Consider the following 19,884-nt stretch of genomic DNA (forward strand, 5'->3'; position numbering starts at 1 on the left):
TATCTCATTGAACTGTTTCTCTTGTCATAACTTACCTCGGCTCCATTAGACATAGGTCTGCATGTATACCTACATAATCCTTGCTGTTTTAACAACATGTTTAGTGCTCACATAATCACTTAATATCTACATCCGGTGTGCGATCGATTTGATGTCTTTTTATTGAGTGACTCATTCCCTGTTCCAGTTTTAATCATGTTATGTTTTTATGGCAATAAAATCTTGTACTTTTTTCCATAAGTTTCATGTGCTTGAGTCGATCATATTTTCTTGGATTTATCTTATGTCAATTTTTGATCGATGCACCAAGTTTATCTTGGTTATCACCTAGGACTTAATACAGTAGATTCTATATAGTTCAGCAACGTTGCCTTACATTGAACATTACTCTGTATTTGTGTCCTTCTCTGTTGGTATCTCATCGGTGTATATCTAACTTTTTCTGTGTTCTCACAGAGTCCAGTACCTCGGGCCCCATGGACTATAAAGCCAGGGAATGTGCCTGGCGTTCCCAGATGGAACAGGTTTTCAAGGATGAGTCCCCAATTCTTGGTTTTAATGTGTGCAGAAACGTCACTGAGCTCCAAAACAAATATACCAATCTGTTACACCGCCGCATGAAAGTGTGGTGGAACAAAACTTTTCTGGAAAACTACATCCAGAGAGACCTTGTCCCAAGGGGCCTAAGAATCCAGATTATTCCATCCTTCCCAATTATAGAAGAAGAATTTATCTCCAAGTGGGAAGAGGTATGCAACCAAGGCTCCAGAAAATTCATGGAGCTCCTGGTTGACCTCAACCACAAAATGATACTGTCCATGGATGAAGAGATAGAGAAAGTGTCCAGACCCAATTGTTTCCACTTATGTCCACAGACAATATGTCTAAATTTAAACACAACCTGGACATCCAATTTGTGGAGTGGGAGAAAGATATCCAAGAAATCAAATCTAGAAAATTTTCAAGAGATATTGGTGATATTCAAAATAACAAGGTGTACAGGTGGAGAAGAAATCAGGCTCCAGGAGGCCGTAGTCGTACCCCCTCCATTTCCTCAGTATCATCTCAGAGTGAAACCGATACCATGCCCTATAGATCTACCTTTAACACCCGCCCGAAACGAAAACTGGCACAGAGACAAGTGGCCAATAAAAAACGACCAGACGTACGGGAACAGAGTAGTCGGCTTAAGGTAATTAATCTGTCCTCACATATATTTTCGAACACTGATTTAGAACTTATAGCTAAAGGTCTGACTTTCTCACCAAGTGCCGGTTTTGATATGTTTTCTGCAGTAAAAGACCTACATATCTTCGGCCGCTCACTTATTTTCAATAAATGGTTCAACAAACCAGTGGACAGGGAATTCTTTCCAACATCTGAGGAAAAGCAGGCACTTAAAGCACTCGAAGATCTGCTAGGTGAGCATAACACTGATGAAACTACAGGTAATATCCCAGCATGTATCCGTGTCAAATCCAAAAATTTCCCTGCCCTTAGCCTCTGCCCTGCGGTGGATCTTTTCATCAAATCAGTGACCCAGGAGTTTTCTAACATTCCAAGGTATATCAAACAGGATAACCTTACTTCACTGGAGAGAAATAGCCTTAAACAACTACAAAAAATCAATGATGTGGTATTTAAGGCGGCAGATAAGGGGGGTAATGTGGTAGTCTGGCCATGTACCATGTATGAGGTGGAGGCAAATAGACAGCTGAGGGACAAACAATGTTATAGGAAATTGACCTTTAACCCTCTGTCGGCCTTTAGATCAGAGCTACAGGCCAAACTCTCTCAGGCAGTGGAAGATAATGTTATTTCAAAAGAATTAAAAACGGCACTTTCAATTGACGAACCCACCATTCCAACCCTTTATCTGCTACCTAAGATCCACAAAAATGAAAAGATTCCACCAGGGAGACCCATCATCTCAGGCAGGGGCAGTCTCACGGAAGGGATATGCAAATTCATCGATTTTCATCTTAAAAATCTGGTAATTAATTTATCTTCACATGTTCGAGACACGGCCGATCTACTGCAGAAGATCAGCAGTGTCAGCATCGATAGTGACATGCTCCTCGTTACCATCGACGTGGAGTCCCTCTATACATGCATCAAACACGAAGATGGTTTGAGAGCAGTTCAATACTTCCTGTCGATGTCAGAACTAGACAAACCCCTGTGCTCATTCATTGTACAGATGCTTGAATACATTTTAACACACAATTTCTTTGTGTTCAACAGTCACTTCTACCTACAGCTCCAGGGAACAGCCATGGGGGCAGCGCGTGCACCATCTTACGCCAACCTCTTCCTGGGGCTGTGGGAGAGGACCCTTTTTTCAGATGACCGGGATGAATCAATGGCGCGGGTCCTCCTCTGGGCCCGTTACATTGATGACATCCTGGTTGTCTGGAAAGGTACACATGCTGATCTTGACCTATTCATGGTAGGACTGAACTTGAATGATGTAAATCTTAAATTCACTTATAAAGCGCATCCCAGTTGCTTGGAATTTCTGGACGTGAGAATCTTCACAGACGAGAAGGGTTTCCTTCACAGTGATGTTTTCCGCAAGGAAACTTCTGTGAACGCATTACTTCACTCCTCCTCGTCTCACCCCCCGCAGACCATTTCAGCGGTACCTATTGGACAATTCTTACGGATCAAGAGGATATGTTCCTCTGATTCGTTATTCGAGAAACAGGCTGATAACCTGAAACACCGTTTCCTGGAGTGGGGATATAGTATGAGATCAATAAAAAAAGCCTATCAAAGGGCAAAACGGACACCTAGGGATGACCTGCTATTCCCTAAAAAGAAGGCAGAAAAACAGAGTCTGGTCAGATTTATCACGGGGTATCACTCCCGATGGCCACAAATGAAAGAAATTCTTAAAAGATACTGGCCGATTCTTCTGACAGACCCCACTCTAAATAGATTCATCACAAAATATCCCTGCGTCACAGCTAGACGATCCAAAAATTTGAGAGACCATCTCGTAAGAAGATTTTATGATCCAATAAAAACCAAATATCCCTTTGGGACCAAGGGCCCAAGATGGGGGTGTAAGCCCTGTGGAAAATGCGTAGCATGCCCCAATGTAGAAGAAGTTAACACCTTCACTGATGCTTCTGGCAGTAAAACCTTTAACATCACTCACTCCATCACATGCACTACTAAAGCTGTTGTGTATTACGCTGTCTGCCCGTGCCCAAAGATTTATGTTGGTCTCACTTCCAGAGAGCTGAAGGTCCGTGTACGTGAACATATGGCCGACATCAAACGAGCATCAGGGGCAGAAAACTTGGAGATGTTGAAACCGGTGGCCCGACATTTTAAAACACACCATTCATGTGACTCCTCTAAGTTGAAGGTGAGAGGGATTGACCACATTATATGCGGTATGAGAGGTGGGGCCATCAAACAAAAACTCGCACAATGCGAGTCCCGCTTGATATGGACCCTTGGGACAATGTCTCCATATGGACTAAATTAATCCTTGAGCTTTGTTTCGTTTTTGTAACCATTGACTCCTTTCGTGGGTCTTTGCTTTTTATCCTTCCCTCATCCCTATTGTCATCTTTTTATCACTAACTACCCTCTTTTTTCTTTCCATTTATATACATAGAACCATGATATTCTCTATCGAGTTTACCTGAGGAGGTGTTTCTCTGGACCATCTTTTATCCCTCTAAAGAAGAAATAAGAAACAGAATACGGTGCTTTGCACGCACTCTTTATATCTGTCATTATTCATATGTTTCATCCCACTGTACCATGTATTATGTATTTTTTACTCATTTTTTTCTTTACCATTATTTGGTTTATTAATTTTTTGATTTTCTATTCAGCATTAGTATTATTACTTCTGCTCTTTAATTCATCTTGTATAATTTCATATGTATAAAATACACAGTGTCACTTTATTGCTGCACTCTTTATTATTATTATTTTTATGTATACTATTATTTTCATTTATGTTTCATTTATTATTTTTTATCATTATTATTTTTTCATAGTTTTCATCCACATCACATTTTATTATTATTTATTTTCATCTTTATCACCATCATCTTTATTATTATCATCATTTTTCACAAGTAGAGATCACATTATATATACACAATGTATTATATTCATATTTTTTCGGTTGCATTTGTGTTTCCATCACATCTGATACCAATATTCATCCATTTTGCAACATACTTATAAAATGTGTGCTTTTTATATGTACTACCTCTGCATGTTAAAACAATTTTCTGATGTCTATATGTGGTCCTAATATAATATGTGTTTCAAATTTTATACTTGTATGCTCATTTTGTACCAACACCTACATAAACATTTATAGGCCACTACACATCTATGTTTGTATCTACACACAATAATCCTTCATGTCCCCACACCAATTCCCACCTAACACTTTGTTTCACACACAACTCACAACTTTGTCCTCTCACTTTCATACGCATAATTACATATGCAGTAAATTTATTATTTTTTACCCCTTCTCTTTGCATATGTTAACACTCATTCTGCTTTTATTCATTTATCATTGTTTTATATCATGAGCACACCCATTTGCACACACTTCATGATATTCGTTTATTTCACCTTTTTCACTGGATTTTGTATCCATTCTTCCTTCAGATCGATATTTCTTTGTCTCACACTTTCACTTATCACATACCACCACATTTCTCATCACATTGCTTTCTTCATCTAGCGGCTCTTCATATCACACACTTCCCTTCAGCCCACATGTCACGCACTCCAACACTCAGGCATTTCACTTCACCTCACCACCTTATCCCCAGTCACATACACTGTTCTGTAACTATCCCTATTGGGAGCCTTTCTCTTGCTTCTTCTGTGGCACATACCGGTGTCGGGCTGTGCACTGATGTTTATGACATCCTGATCAGATGTTCACTCGGGGGGGGGAGTGGCCCTGCCCTCTTCCGACCGCTGTCTGTAATTGGAGCAGGATATGAGGGGCGTGGCTTGGTCCCGCCGCCTCACACCCTCTCTGATGACGCGGTCCCGGAAGTGGGGCAGCGCCATCTTTGTACCCCGCATCAGACGCCGAATCTCGTCATCCAGGTCTGCCTCCTCCTCATTTCTTAATTTTAATATCTTAAACACCTGAGCTATGCATTATATATGGGCGGATATCAGCAGTCTGACCTTAACCCCTGACGAAGGCAGTTGCCGAAACGCGCGTCGGGTACAGACATCTCTTTCACGCTCCCTCCATGTCCACTGGTATGTTTTACATCTTCTCCCTGTTAGACAGCTGTCATTGAGCTTTTCATGTCGTTTCTCTGTTATCTGTTGTGAGCCCATGTATAGTGCACACCTGACTTTTCAATGTTGATCCTTCAGCATTCACATCAGGGTTCGTGTTAGCCCTCCAGATCTATTCAGACAATTACTGCATTTGCGTATCTGTATGTATATGTAACTGTTGTTATATGCCCTCACATAGGCGGGCTAGTATACACATACATATTTGTTGGATCTCATTGAACTGTTTCTCTTGTCATAACTTACCTCGGCTCCATTAGACATAGGTCTGCATGTATACCTACATAATCCTTGCTGTTTTAACAACATGTTTAGTGCTCACATAATCACTTAATATCTACATCCGGTGTGCGATCGATTTGATGTCTTTTTATTGAGTGACTCATTCCCAGTTCCAGTTTTAATCATGTTATGTTTTTATGCCAATAAAATCTTGTACTTTTTTCCATAAATTTCATGTGCTTGAGTCGATCATATTTTCTTGGATTTATCTTAACGCTCAGTCATAGAAGCAGGGGGCTAGACCCCTCTTTTAGTCCAGGGAACTCACGGGTCAAAGTTCATCAAAAGGTCCGGTGCGCGCACTGCCCCTTTAAGAGCGGGCACGAGCGTGCGCGCACACACTACGGGATCCGGCTGAGGTGAGTGGACACGAGCGCTGGCGTCTCCTGAGGAGGAGGCTGGGGCCAGCGCTTGCCGACTCGTGGCTGCGACTGTCAGGAGGGGATTGGAGCTGACAGCCCGCAGCCACAGACATAAAAGCGATAGCCCATGGCATATTATGTGCCCTGCCAACCTATATGACTGTTTGTACTATTTTAATGTTGATGGTGGTAGACTTCCTGGGCATAAAGCAGTTTGGTCTGGGTAAATAATTGTTAAAATAACTTGATTTAATCTTTTAGCAAATATTTTGGTTTGAATTTTATAATCTACGTTGACTAAGGAAATCGGTCGGTATGAACCGCAATCTTCAGGGTTTTTACCAGTTTTCAATAGTACTATGCTGGAGGCATCATAAAAGGTGGAAGGAAGTAAACGGATGAGTAAGGCCTGATTAAGGGTATCAAGTAACATCAGGCCTTTATGCTCCTGATACCTCTTGTAAAGCTCAATATGAAGTCCAAGTGGGCCGGGCAACTTATGAGGCTCCATGTCCCGAATGGCCTCCTGAAGTTACTTTGCTGGGAGCGTCCAGCAAAGTAACCTGTTCTGGTGATAAGGTAGGAAAGGATAAATCATGCAAATAGTCCAGAACATCATCTACAGTGTGGTTAGTTGAGGAGCTATACAGGGTGGCATAATATTCTCTTAATCTAGTGGCAATCGCATCCCCTTCTGTAAAGATGTGGCCATTATCGTCTCGGATATTTAAAACTGAATTTGAGGTGTTTTCCTGCTTAATTAAGGGGGCTAGCAATTGGCTGGATTGATTACCCATTTTAAAATAATACTGGCATGTAAAAAAGAGTTTGTGTTTTGTTTTAAGGTGGAGTTGGTGTTTATATAATCAATTAAACCATTCAGTTTCATGAGCTTCTGTAGGGTCAGAAATTTATAACGCCGCCGCAGCCATACTGTCTTCCGTTTCTCGTTCCGAGTGGGCTGTATATTTTTTTATATAGGAAATCGTGGACCGCAAGCAGCCACGTAGGTAAGCCTTAAAGGTATCTAATTTTAGAGTAGAAGGGATACGGAGATCATGAACCTGTAAGAATTTCACTATATGATCTGGAATACCATCAGAGGGACCGATCAGTGTCAACCAGAAAGGATGCAACTTCCAATTGGGTATCAAACGCCGTCCTGGAAATTCCATCATAGCGAGTATATTCCATCATACCGAACCTGAATGTCAAGAAATTCAATTACTGATTTGCTTATATGGTATGTAAGCTTGACATTAATATCATTACAATTTAAGCAGTCAATGAACGTTTTGAGCTCTTCTGATGTTCCCTGCCAGAGGAATAGTACATCATCAATGTACCTGGCCCAGAAGTGTACCTTGTCAATGTTAGGAACTGGATTGGATAAAAAGATGGCTTCTTATGTACTTTTTACTCAGATTGTTTGGGATCGATAAAGTTTGTATTTATCATGGTATATTCCTCATTATATGAATTCACAATTTATCACTACCTATTACTCTCATTATTTTTATATTGGTTGGTTATTATCATTCTTCTTATATTTTTAAAAAATTATTCTGAATGTATATCATCCCTTACATCACTTTTGTGTGTAGTTGTCTCCCTTTGACTTGATTGGCCTCGTTGCAGGTATGCCCTGCAGATTGTCAGTCCCTGCATACACTTGTTACTGCGTTCACACACTGATTTGTTTGGGGTATTTTCATTCCTTATATATGTTTTATGATTAAATCATATTGTTTATTACGCTATTCATTTTCATTATTATATCTTTTTTTGGTCATTAATATGTTTGTGGGGTTAATATGTACATTTTTTTTCCTGCGTGCTCAAGTTTTTTCACTCACTTTTTCCCCTTTTTTTCAAAAACATTTTTTCACTTTTCTCTTCACTTGCACAGCACTTATTTTCGGTACTTTGCATCACTTTTCTGCTTGATTTCTGTCACTCTGAAGGCTTTCAGCACTTTGGACAGCAGCCGCTGCTCTGACTGCTTTCCTACTGCCTTCAGCTCCTTGGACAGCATCTGCTGTTCATGAGGTGAACTGTTGCCAGGCAACGTGACGCTTATTCTCTCTACACTGGCGCCTCTAGTTTTTTACAACTTCTTTTACATTTTGAGAGCTGTTTTTCTCAAACTGTTAAATCTATATATAGGGCGATCATCCCTTCACCTTTTTCTCTACTTTGTTCCCCTGCCCTCAGTGTTTTGCTCTCTGACCGCCGGGCCACGTGGGATGGGGGAGTGATTGTCTCTCCCCAGCTCGTTCTCCGTGGTCCCGCCGTTGGAGGTGTGTACGGGAGGGGGGAATTATACCATGGTTGGACATGATAGGACGATATCGTGGGCTGGGGGGGTGTGTCGGCAGCTGTCATCATTACTCTGACCGCTGCTGATCACAGTGCCATCCTATGGGAAACGGCGGTTACTAAACTATCAATTATGCTGCACATGAAACCAATTAGGACGAGGAGCTATTTAATGCTAGGTTGGTGGGTTGGATATCACCCCCTGATGAAGCATCTGCGAAATGCGCGTCGGGTCAGCAGCGGACCCCCGGTCTTGATCTCCCAGTTATTGTCGTACTCCACAGGTGTAGGTATAAAGCTTGATTGAATGTGATTTCTCAATGTACTCATACCTATTTATATTTTGATACTAATTTGTGCAGATGTGTTATACTTTTCACATGTTTAAATATACTATGCATGCACTTAAGCATTTTGGGCGATCCTGTGACTCTTTTACCATCCGGTTGTTCGGCTGCTTCAGCGTTCTGGTTCCATTTCTTACCCTGCGAGGCTTATTTTATTCTGTCTAGCTCTGTTTTATTGTATGTGTTTAAGTAACATTAATAAAGGATTTTTTTTTATTTTTTCAACTGCATGGTTGCGACCCTTTTTCCTTCTTTGGCTTGAGGTATACAACCTGGCAGCATTAAACAGGCAGCAAAAACATATCTGAGAGCCTGACTGGAGTGTGACAGGTATATAGAAAAAGGCTTCCCCTCCCTACGGACATATGCAGATGTGTAATAGTCATGAGGACTGAAGGCATATTCCTCACAACAAGACCACCTCACGGTGAGCAAAAACATAACGGAAAAACATAGCAATACGATGTACAGAGTAGACAAACTAATGAACATTGTATTTCCAAACATCGTCCGTCATAACCAGGGTTTCAGGCGATGCAAGAAAGTAAATATAATAACCTATATCAATATATTTCCTACTAGTTAATTATACTCAAGATACCACAATATTCACATATTAAACCAAAAAGGATTTCTTGAAATCATGCAATTAGTTTCATAAAAATGCAATTTTATTAACCAAATTTTACAATTTATTAAACATCAGTACAAAGTACAAAAATAACCCCCCTCCCAAGTATATACTATAGACATTTAAAATATGTTAAAAGAAAGCCAGGTGATTCCTAATATAATGTCGTAGATCGAAAATTGTAATGATTCCTCACACAGTATATCAAAACACCTCAGGTAAACTACAGATTAAATACCATGTGTGTTACTGTGTACACACGATCAATCAGATTAAATACCATGTGTGTTGTTATGTACACACGATCAACTAGAACAATACTGTATGTGTTCCTGTGTACATAAAATGCAAGGCACGATAAATTTTAGAGCAATGCTAGATGAATATCAGAGAGTGTTTGCTCATAAAGAATGGTATAGCCATTCTAGTCATCCTATTTCAAAACAGTGTAGGAAAAAGGATAACAGTGCAATAAGTAACACATACTGATAGAAAGTTACTAGTAGTATAAAGTCAGCATACCTGAGGATGACATAATGAGAGTGGGATGGGACACCTGGACACCGAGTACTTTGTACTGATGTTTAATAAATTGTAAAATTTGTTTAATAAAATTGCATTTTGATGAAACTAATTGCATGATTTCAAGAAATCCTTTTTGGTAAAAGATGCAAGAAAGTAAATGTAGAGCATCCAACTGAAGCGTTGATGGGTGGCGGTCTCAAAAGGCCTATAAGGCCATCGAAGTGTGTAGCAGTAGCCATTCGTGCGCCTCAGCCAGGCTATGCAAAAAGATCACTTTACCGTCGTGTATAATTTGAAGGCAAGCAGGATATGCCATCGAGTAGAGAATGCTGTGGTCTTTAAACTTTCTTTTGACTTCAGTAAAAGTGGCGTGCTGCTTCTGAAGGTCTGTGGAAAAGTCGGGAAATATAGAGACAGTGCAGTTGTCGAGTTTCAGCGGAGCTTTCAGACTTGCCTGACGCAGATCCTTGTCTCGGTCTCAGTAATTCAGCAGCCTGACCAGGAAGGGGCAGCTCCCGGTGGCAGTGGTTTAGCTGGAAAACGGCGCGCCCTTTCAACCACAAAACAAGTGGAAAAGACTGTCTTTCCCAGGTTGGTTTTGAGCCAAAGTTAGTCTGGTGCTCAGCCTGCTCTGGCAGGCCAATGAAGCACAAATTATTACGACGTAGCCGATTCTCCAGGTCATCGGTCTTGGATTGGCAAGTGTCTACTTTCCGTGTGGTAGTAGCAAGGGTAGTGGTCAAGGGGCCAATTCCGTCCTCCACATGAGAGAGGCGTTCCTCCAGGTCACCCATGCACCCCCTCATATTTTGCATGTCCAGACGACGTAGACTAACATCGATCTTAATCTCATCGATCTTTCCTGTCAAAGATGTTTTACAGGCATCAATGGCCGTCAAAAGTTGCATAGAGACCTGATGAAGTGTGGGCTTTGGTTCAGTATCAGAATCCATTCTGCTGTGTGAGTGAGGATCTTCCTCCCTACCCTTGTCTTGCATGGGGAGGAATTGTCATCATCCTGTTCATCTGACAGAATATATTTGGAGGTCCAGTCAGAAAGTGACCAGGCAGTTCAGTATAATATAATGGGCACTGTAATCCAATCTGATGGTCCTCAACAAAATATGTTACAACACAGTGTCACAGCAGACCATAGCTCACCATCCATATATCTCAAGGGTGGGAGGCCCAGGGTCACAATGAAGATAAGTTGCAGTCTCCGCCAGCGGGAATGTTCTGGACCTCGAACGCGTAGTATAGATGGAGAAGCAGCACGGCTCGTACCTGTATGTCGCAGGCTGCAGCACACGTCCATCAATTCTGAGGAGAGTCAAGGTTTGTCAGGGGTACACGAAGGGGACCAGCCCCGTATCAACTCACCCGTTCACCACAGGAAAATGCAGCCGCTATTGCACAGTCCGGAGCTGGTACAACGAGGCCAGAAGCAGGTAAGTGTGTTGAGATAGGCTACAGCCTGCCATGCGGTCCAGATAGCAAGCAGAGCCCCGATCAATCAGCAGCCACAGTGCACTCCAGAGGTCAAGGGAGAGGTGCAATGAAGCTCAGAGTCATTCCATTTATAACGGAGTTAGAAATGTGCCAGGTTGCGTCAGGATAATGGCAGGCTTACATGCGGTCCCCGGGAGCTCATCTCAAACACAACTGTCCTTGTTGCCCGTTGACCATGCTCCCTACCCATTCATATATTTATATAAGTTATTCTTGTCCCCCCTTAGTCGTCTCTTTTCAAGGCTAAATAGGTTTAATTATTTTAATCTTTCCTCATAACTTAGATTCTTCATGCCCCTTATTAGTTTAGTTGCTAATAAGGGGCATGGAGAATCTAAGTTGATCTTATATATCTATAAGGAGGACTCTTGTTCGGTTCAAGACTCTACCAGATTGCATTTTAGTTCCCACTATATAGCTATTCAATAGCAGCATTATGTATGTAAAGTTATATAAGATTAAGTAATTAGAAGTATATGATCTGCTTAAATAAATACATTTACTGCAAATACTGCCCAAATGTTTGTCTCATACAATCTTTCCATTTGTTTATTAGACGCTACTACTCACTATTAGTGGTATAGAGTGGTATAGACAGGTTTCAGATTGTTAACATGTGAATCAGCCATTTCCGGTCGAGAGGCTTGATCATGTGATTTCACACAATCACATGACAGGTTGCAGTGACATCATTTACGTCACTAGCTCATTCGCCGGTCACATGATAATATAAAAAAAAAATATGCTGGATTCATAGGAGTTGCGCTCTCTCTCGGATGTCGCAGGATAAGCGCGATACTTGTTCATATTATATGCAATCCGGTAAGGTAACATATTCTTCCGCTGTATCTAATGCACTTATATTTACAGATCCTCTTAGAGCTTTAGATCCATTGCTGTATGTTATTTCCTTGCTATTTCTATATTATTTGTTTAGCAATAGGAGAAACTCCTCAGGATGTTTTTCTCTTATATATATTCTGAAAGCACATATGACTATACAATATCAGTAGGAAGAAAGAAAAACGAAAAGGCTGGCACTGTTGAACCAGTAACAATTGGAATTGGAGTATATCGAATGGCTTCTTTTTCTTTAATGGATTTTAGCAGATAAGTTGCCCGGAGGTGCTCATCGGAAAGTACAGCACAAACCAACTTGATATAAACGTATAGGAATTATCGAGGCACTCACCGCACTTGCAACACAGTTTCTTTATTCAAAAGGTTCCGGACAGGATGTGGAATTAGCCTATGGCCGTTTCACGTGCGTACACGCTTTCTCAAGGCCCTGGCGTCACTTCCTTTACCTGCCTTTTTATTCACCAATCAGTATAGACTGTTACATAACAAAATAATAAATACAAAAAGACGGGGAAATGCACAATATACATTTGTGATTGCACCATAATTATATCAAGTTAAAATAACAATATATTGATATTTATTTTTATTAATTACATTATTTAAAAACAGCAAGGTTTACGTTATAAAGGAGCTTAGGTCATTTCGGTCATTGAGACCGAGAGGTCCTAGCTCCCCTGTCTGTAAGATTATTTCTGCCTCTTTTTGCAATAGTGTTTTATGTCTGTCTCCTCCAGACAATAACGGTTTAATGTGAACTATGCCCACAAATCACATGCATCGTGCGTTATTTTCATGTTTTTCTTGCATATGTTGTATCAACCTAGGGCATCCCTCACCTGTAATTTATGATCTTACATGTTCATGGAACCTTATATACATGGGTCGTATCATTTTTCCTATATAAAATCTCCCACAATTACAGATCACTGCATATACAACATATTGAGTCCTACAGGTTATCAACTCAGTTGATTTCAAACGCAAAGCCCCCTAAATTAAGGTTCCTAGTGCGTATGATGGAATTGCAATAATTGCATTGTCCACATTTATGATTCCCCTTCGGTCCTCTGGCTGATAGCCAGTTCTCATTTCCCTTATTTCTTTGGGAAAAACGGCCCCTGACCAGTATATCCTTTAAATTCCTACATCTGCGAAAATACATTATTGGTTTTCTAACTGCGACCTCCATAAGTAGTGGGTTATTCTCAACTAGATGCCAATTCTTTCTAATGCTTGTTCGGATCACATCACTCATTGGACTATGGCGAAAGGATAGAATAAACCTCTTATGCTTTTTAACAATACATTTTTTCCTCTTTTTATTATGTTGTAATAGTGATATCTGTTTATTATTACTTGCTCTGTTCAAGGCTTCCCTTACCAATTCTAACGGATATCCTCTTAATTCCAATCTTTTGCTCATCTCATCTGCCTGTTCATAAAATGACATCACTGCTATTAATTCGTATCAAACGCAAAAATTGAGCATATGGTAGGGATTGGGTTACATGTCTCGGGTGATGACTGTCATATCGTAACAGTGTATTGGTGGCTGTAGGTTTTCGATAACCTTTTGTTTATACCACACCCCCTTCTATTGTTACATGTACATCCAAGAATTCAATTTCCTGATCCCCACACTTATGCGTAAAGCTCATATTCAAAGTATTTTTATTTAAATATTTTACAAATCCTAAAAATTCCTTTTGTGTACCAGACCACATTATAAAAATGTTGTCTATGTAACGCAGGTATAACAGCAGGTATTTAGCATAGGGAGTAGATAGATCATTAGGTCTTCAAAATCAGCTAAAAATAAATTAGCAAAAGTCGGGGCCACTGGGGTACCCATCGCCGTTCCTGACTTTTGACGATACCAAATGTCATCAAACTGGAAAGAATTATGACTTAACACATATTGCAATGCTTCGCAAATGAAATCAATAAACATGGGATCACCTTTTGTATACTGTAATTGGCGTCTAACTGCCTGTACACCGGCATCCTGCGGGATGCGGGTGTATAGGCTTTCAACGTCAATACTAGCTAGTTTAAAGTCCTGCTGCCAACCAAAACCCATTAAAATGGACAGGAAATCCTGAGTATCTTGTAAATATGAAGCAATATTTTTAAGTAATGGACGCATAACCCAGTCTAAGTAGCGTGAAAGTGGTTCAGTAACTGAACCAATTCCTGCTACAATTGGACCTCCCGGGGGGGGGGGGGGGGATTCAATAGATTTATGTACCTTTGGGATGAAATACCAATATGGTCTCTTGGGGGATAATGTAATTAATTTTTCTCCGAAACTTTCCGAAAAGAAACCACCCTCAACTCCCTTTCTTAATAGTGATCTCAATAACCTTAAGTACAACGATGTTGGTTCTTGTTTAAGGATTTCATAAATCGTGTCATCATCCAATTGACGATGAGCCTCCTGTATATAATATTCTCCTGACAGTAGTACTATATTGACTCCTTTGTCTGCCGGTTTTAAAATAACATTTTTATTAGAACTTAGCCATTTTAATGCCTTTCTTTCACCCACTGCTAAATTGGGAATGGCTGATGGATAAATCAAACATTTAACATCACGTAAAACTTCTTTTTGAAATAAATCCAATTGTGAACCGGCAGGCAAAGGAGGATTAAAAGTAGATGGTATTCCACCCTGAAATCTCTCAGTGTTCTGCAATTGTGATTCATAATCTACTTCCTCCATTGGGACATCCATAAGTATATGTAACATTCTTTTATCTTCAGCTGAAAAATCTGGGAAATGAGAACTGGCTATCAGCCAGAGGACCGAAGGGGAATCATAAATGTGGACAATGCAATTATTGCAATTCCATCATACGTACTAGGAACCTTAATTTAGGGGGCTTTGTGTTTGAAATCAATGAGTTGATAACCTGTAGGACTCAATATGTTGTATATGCAGTGATCTGTAATTGTGGGAGATTTTATATAGGGAAAACGATACGACCCATGTATATAAGGTTCCATGAACATGTAAGATCATTACTTACAGGTGTGGGATGCCCTAGGTTGATACAACATATGCAAGAAAAACATGAAAATAACGCACGATGCATGCGATTTGTGGGCATAGTTCACATTAAATCGTTATTGTCTGGAGGAGACAGACATAAAACACTATTGCAAAAAGAGGCAGAAATAATCTCACAGACAGGGGCGCTAGGACCTCTCGGTCTCAATGACCGAAACGACCTAAGCTCCTTTATAACGTAAACCTTGCTGTTTTTAAATAATGTAATTAATAAAAATAAATATCATTATATTGTTATTTTAACTTGATATAATTATGGTGCATCAATCACAAATATATGTTGTGCATTTCCCTGTCTTTTTGTATTTATTATTTTGTTATGTAACAGTCTATACTGATTGGTGAATAAAAAGGCAGGTAAAGGAAGTGACGCCAGGGCCTTGAGAAAGCGTGTACGCACGTGAAACGGCCGTAGGCTAATTCCACATCCTAATACCAAAAATATACCTGATATACAAATAACGTCGATAGACAACGAAATGACAAATATAAATATCTTTATTATCCCATAAGGGAAAAATTACCCCCAAAATACATTCATTTAAAATACAGAAAATTAAAAACACCCCGGATTGGAATGTCCGACATATCCCATAATAATAGCCATGAAATGTTACAATGTGTGAAGCCATAAGGTATTGCCTGAAGATCAGAAGTCTAGAATGATCAACTACCTATGGCATGAATATTTCACATTTGTGGATATATAGAGCCACGTCAATATCTGAATTGGCTATTTATTTACCTGGGGTGGACATGATGAAAGCTACCCAATCTGAGGACCACCTCGACGCGCGTTACGCTTCCTTCGTCAGGAGGTGAATATGCTAGTTGTTTCCCCTCTATAAGTACAGGCTCAAATGAGTTGATGTTAATCGGCGCATGACAGATCACGCCCATCTCCATGCGTCAGACCATCCGCATCATGGCCGGAAGTTGTACCCGGAAACCAGGACTCGTTCTCAAACCTATTGACAACTTCCGGTCCGGCGCATAAGAGATCACGCGACCCGCACGCGCTCCCATCAAGTACCCAGTGAGTAGAACAAGAAGCATATTATCAATAGAGGGAAAGTGTCAACTGTGATATCGATTTGTAAAGCGCCAAAAGCCCATATACATTGATACAGAAATACTTGATATATATCATCATACCTATCTCTACCCATAATATAGGGATGCTAAAAAGGGCTCTAGAAAAATACATAAATAAAGGAATAAATAAATATCCAATTCATGACTGTATAAATACTTCAATAACTAAATAATATATCCAAATTTTTATATACATGACTAAAACCATCATTAAACACTACATCACCTATTGTTTGATAAAATATGAATAATTACCGTAAATATACCAATATTAAACATAACAACGTGTATATATAAAAACCAAAAATAATAGGTGGATCATCAAAAACCAGGACAGACCCACAATCATTATAATAAATATAAAGTGCACAAGTGTAAGTCAATGGTTTCGTGGATGATAATCCCGATCAGAGAGCCAACCTACCCACAGGAATTACGGGCTCTAATCAAGATTAGCATCCCGGATCCATTGATAAAAGTGAATATGTTATTATACACATAACATAAAATTCTCATAAAAATATATAGTGAGATTAGAACAATATTACAGTTCATATAATATAAAAATATATGTATGAAATACATAATATCAGAACACCCAATATATGTAATTCATCCTAAAAAGTGAAACACACCGTGTATACAAATAAATTCTACATAATATAGAAACTTCATACAGATATACAATAATATACAGTAAAATTACATTCTATATTAATACAAAAACACTACCCTAAAACATAATACAAGTAGGGACAATAGGAAAGCTTATGCTGAAACACTTTTTTTCAAATCCGGATGAGTTCGTACCATCTAATGACGTTGAAAGGGAGACCCTTAAAGCATTAGAGGAATTGCGGGGTGAAAGTCTTGAAGATGAGAGGAGTATAAATACATTTCCGTTGTGTACCCGTAAAAAATCCACGACATTTCCATCCTTTTCCCTTTGTCCACAGGTTGATATCTTTGTCAGGTTGGTCACAGAGGATCTGAGAGCAATTTCTAATCATTTTAGTGACAACTTGAAACCCTGTGAGAGGTTGGCTTTGAGGGAATTGAAACAAATGAAAGATGTTGTATTCAAGCCGGCGGATAAGGGTGGAAATGTTGTGGTATGGCCCTGTGATATGTACGAAAGAGAGGTTGGGAGACAACTTGGTGACAAGGAAACCTATAGGGTCTTAGAGCAAAATCCTATGAGGCTGTTTAGCTCCAAATTAGATACCCTTTTGCGGACAGCAGTTGATAAGGGCATCATCACACGAGAGGTTCATGAGAGTCTCATTGCTAGAGAGCCTAAAGTACCAACGTTATACCTTTTACCTAAGGTGCATAAAGATGTCAAATGCCCTCCTTGCAGACCGATTATTTCGGGAATCGGCGGGATTTGCGAACTGACATGCAGATTCATTGATTTCTATCTCAGATCTCATGTGGAAACCCTTCCATCATATATACGTGATTCCACTGATATTCTTGTATCTCTTGAAGGTCTGAGATTGGAACCTGATATGTATCTGGTCACAAGTGATGTAGAATCCTAGTATACATCAATACATCATGATCAAGGTCTACGTGCGTGTAGATTTTTTCTGCAGACGGGTAATATGGCATTTGAGATGGTTGAGCACATCCTGGAACTACTGGAGTATGTGCTGAGACTTAATTTTTTTTTTTTTAAAAGATAAATACTATCTACAAAACCGAGGCACTGCGATGGGGGCAACTTGCGCCCCATCCTATGCAAACTTATTTATGGGATTTTGGGAAAGATCTTTGAAAACAAATGGTAACTATTGTGATGAGTGGCATGTTTTGTCATGGAGGCGTTTTATTGATGATATCTTGTTTATTTTGCAGGGTACTGAGGATGAGCTCAACCTATTTCTGAACCATCTGAATACTAATGAAATGGGTATTAAATTAGTAAGCAAGTATAGCAAAACCGAAATTGATTTCCTGGACTGAAAGATAAAGGTTGAGGATGATGGTAAGCTTAATACCGATATTTTTAGAAAAAAACACTTCTGTGAACTCATACTTAACGGCTGACTCCTCCCACCCTAGATACATCATTAGGGCCATCCCAAGGGGGCAATTCCTCCGAGCCAGAAGGATTTGCTCTACTGAGGATGGGTTTGAGCATCGATCCAAGGATCTGCTGAATAGATTTCTCAATAAAGGCTATGAAGAATCGGATGTGATACATGAATATGAATATGCTAAAACAAAGACCAGAATTGATCTACTTAAACCCCAAGAGAAGGGAAGAAAAGCGCCTGATGAAAACGTGGTAAGATATATATCAGGGTACAATAAGCAGTGGAAAATCATGCGTGGGATTTTTAATAAGCATTGGTCTATTTTGAAAACAGACAAACGCTTAGCTAGAATTATTACTCCTTTCCCAGCTATGACACCGCTTCGGAGCCCCAATCTCCGTGATATCCTTGTTAGGAGTCACTATGTTCCCTCTGTATCCAACAAATATTTATTTGGATCAAGAGGGCCAAAATGGGGCAACGTGTCATGTGGAAGATGCGGAGCATGTCAAACAATGGAGAGAACGGATTCGTTCTCTGGCTCGGATTGTACCAAAATGTATAAAATTGTGCATTTTGTAAACTGTAATGCAAGGAATGTAATTTACCATGCACGTTGTCCCTGTAACAAGATTTATATCGGAATGACCTCGCGTGATTTGAAAATACGTATAATGGAACATATCAGGGCTATTAAGGGTATTCAGCATCAACAAATTGGGGATGATGATATCCTTTTTGGTGATAGGAGCAAACCTCTTGCAAGGCATTTCAAGGAGTTTCATGGCAGCAATTGGAGACTGCTGAAAGTAAAGGGAATTGATCGTATCTATGCTGGAAACCGTGGGGGGATATTGTGAAAAACCTTCTAAGAAAGGAAATGAAATGGATTGTTAAGTTAGATACATTGTCCCCAAAGGGTTTGAACGAATCACAAAGTTTTGCATCCTTTTTGTAATAATTTTGTTTAAGACTAATGCTGTTTTTATTTGTTGCTAGTGTCAAGTTATCGGATCTCTGTAAAAAGTGAACACCGAAGATCCTGAATTAAACGGAACTATGCTAAAGACTGCATATGCAGGATGATATGAATTTTTGGAAAATGCACATGGCTGTCCATATATATATATATATATATATATATATATATATATATATACACTACCGTTCAAATGTTTGGGGTCACCCAGACAATTTGGTGGTTTCCATGAGAACTCACACTTATATGTATCAAATGAGTTGCAAAATGACTAGAAAATATAGTCAAGACGTTGACAAGGTTAGAAATAATGATTTTTATTTGAAATAAGAATTTTCCCCTTCAAACTTTGCTTTCGTCAAAGAATGCTCCATTTGCAACAATTACAGCATTGCAGAACTTTGGCATTCTAGCTGTTAATTTGCTGATGTAATCAGGAGAAATTTCACCCCATGCTTCCAGAAGGCCCTCCCACAAGTTGGATTGGCTTGATGGGCACTTCTTGCGTACCATACGGTCAAGCTTCTCCCACAACAGCTCTATGGGGTT

This window comes from Rhinoderma darwinii, chromosome 3 (genome assembly GCF_050947455.1).
Source record: "Rhinoderma darwinii isolate aRhiDar2 chromosome 3, aRhiDar2.hap1, whole genome shotgun sequence".
NCBI lineage: Eukaryota > Metazoa > Chordata > Amphibia > Anura > Rhinodermatidae > Rhinoderma > Rhinoderma darwinii.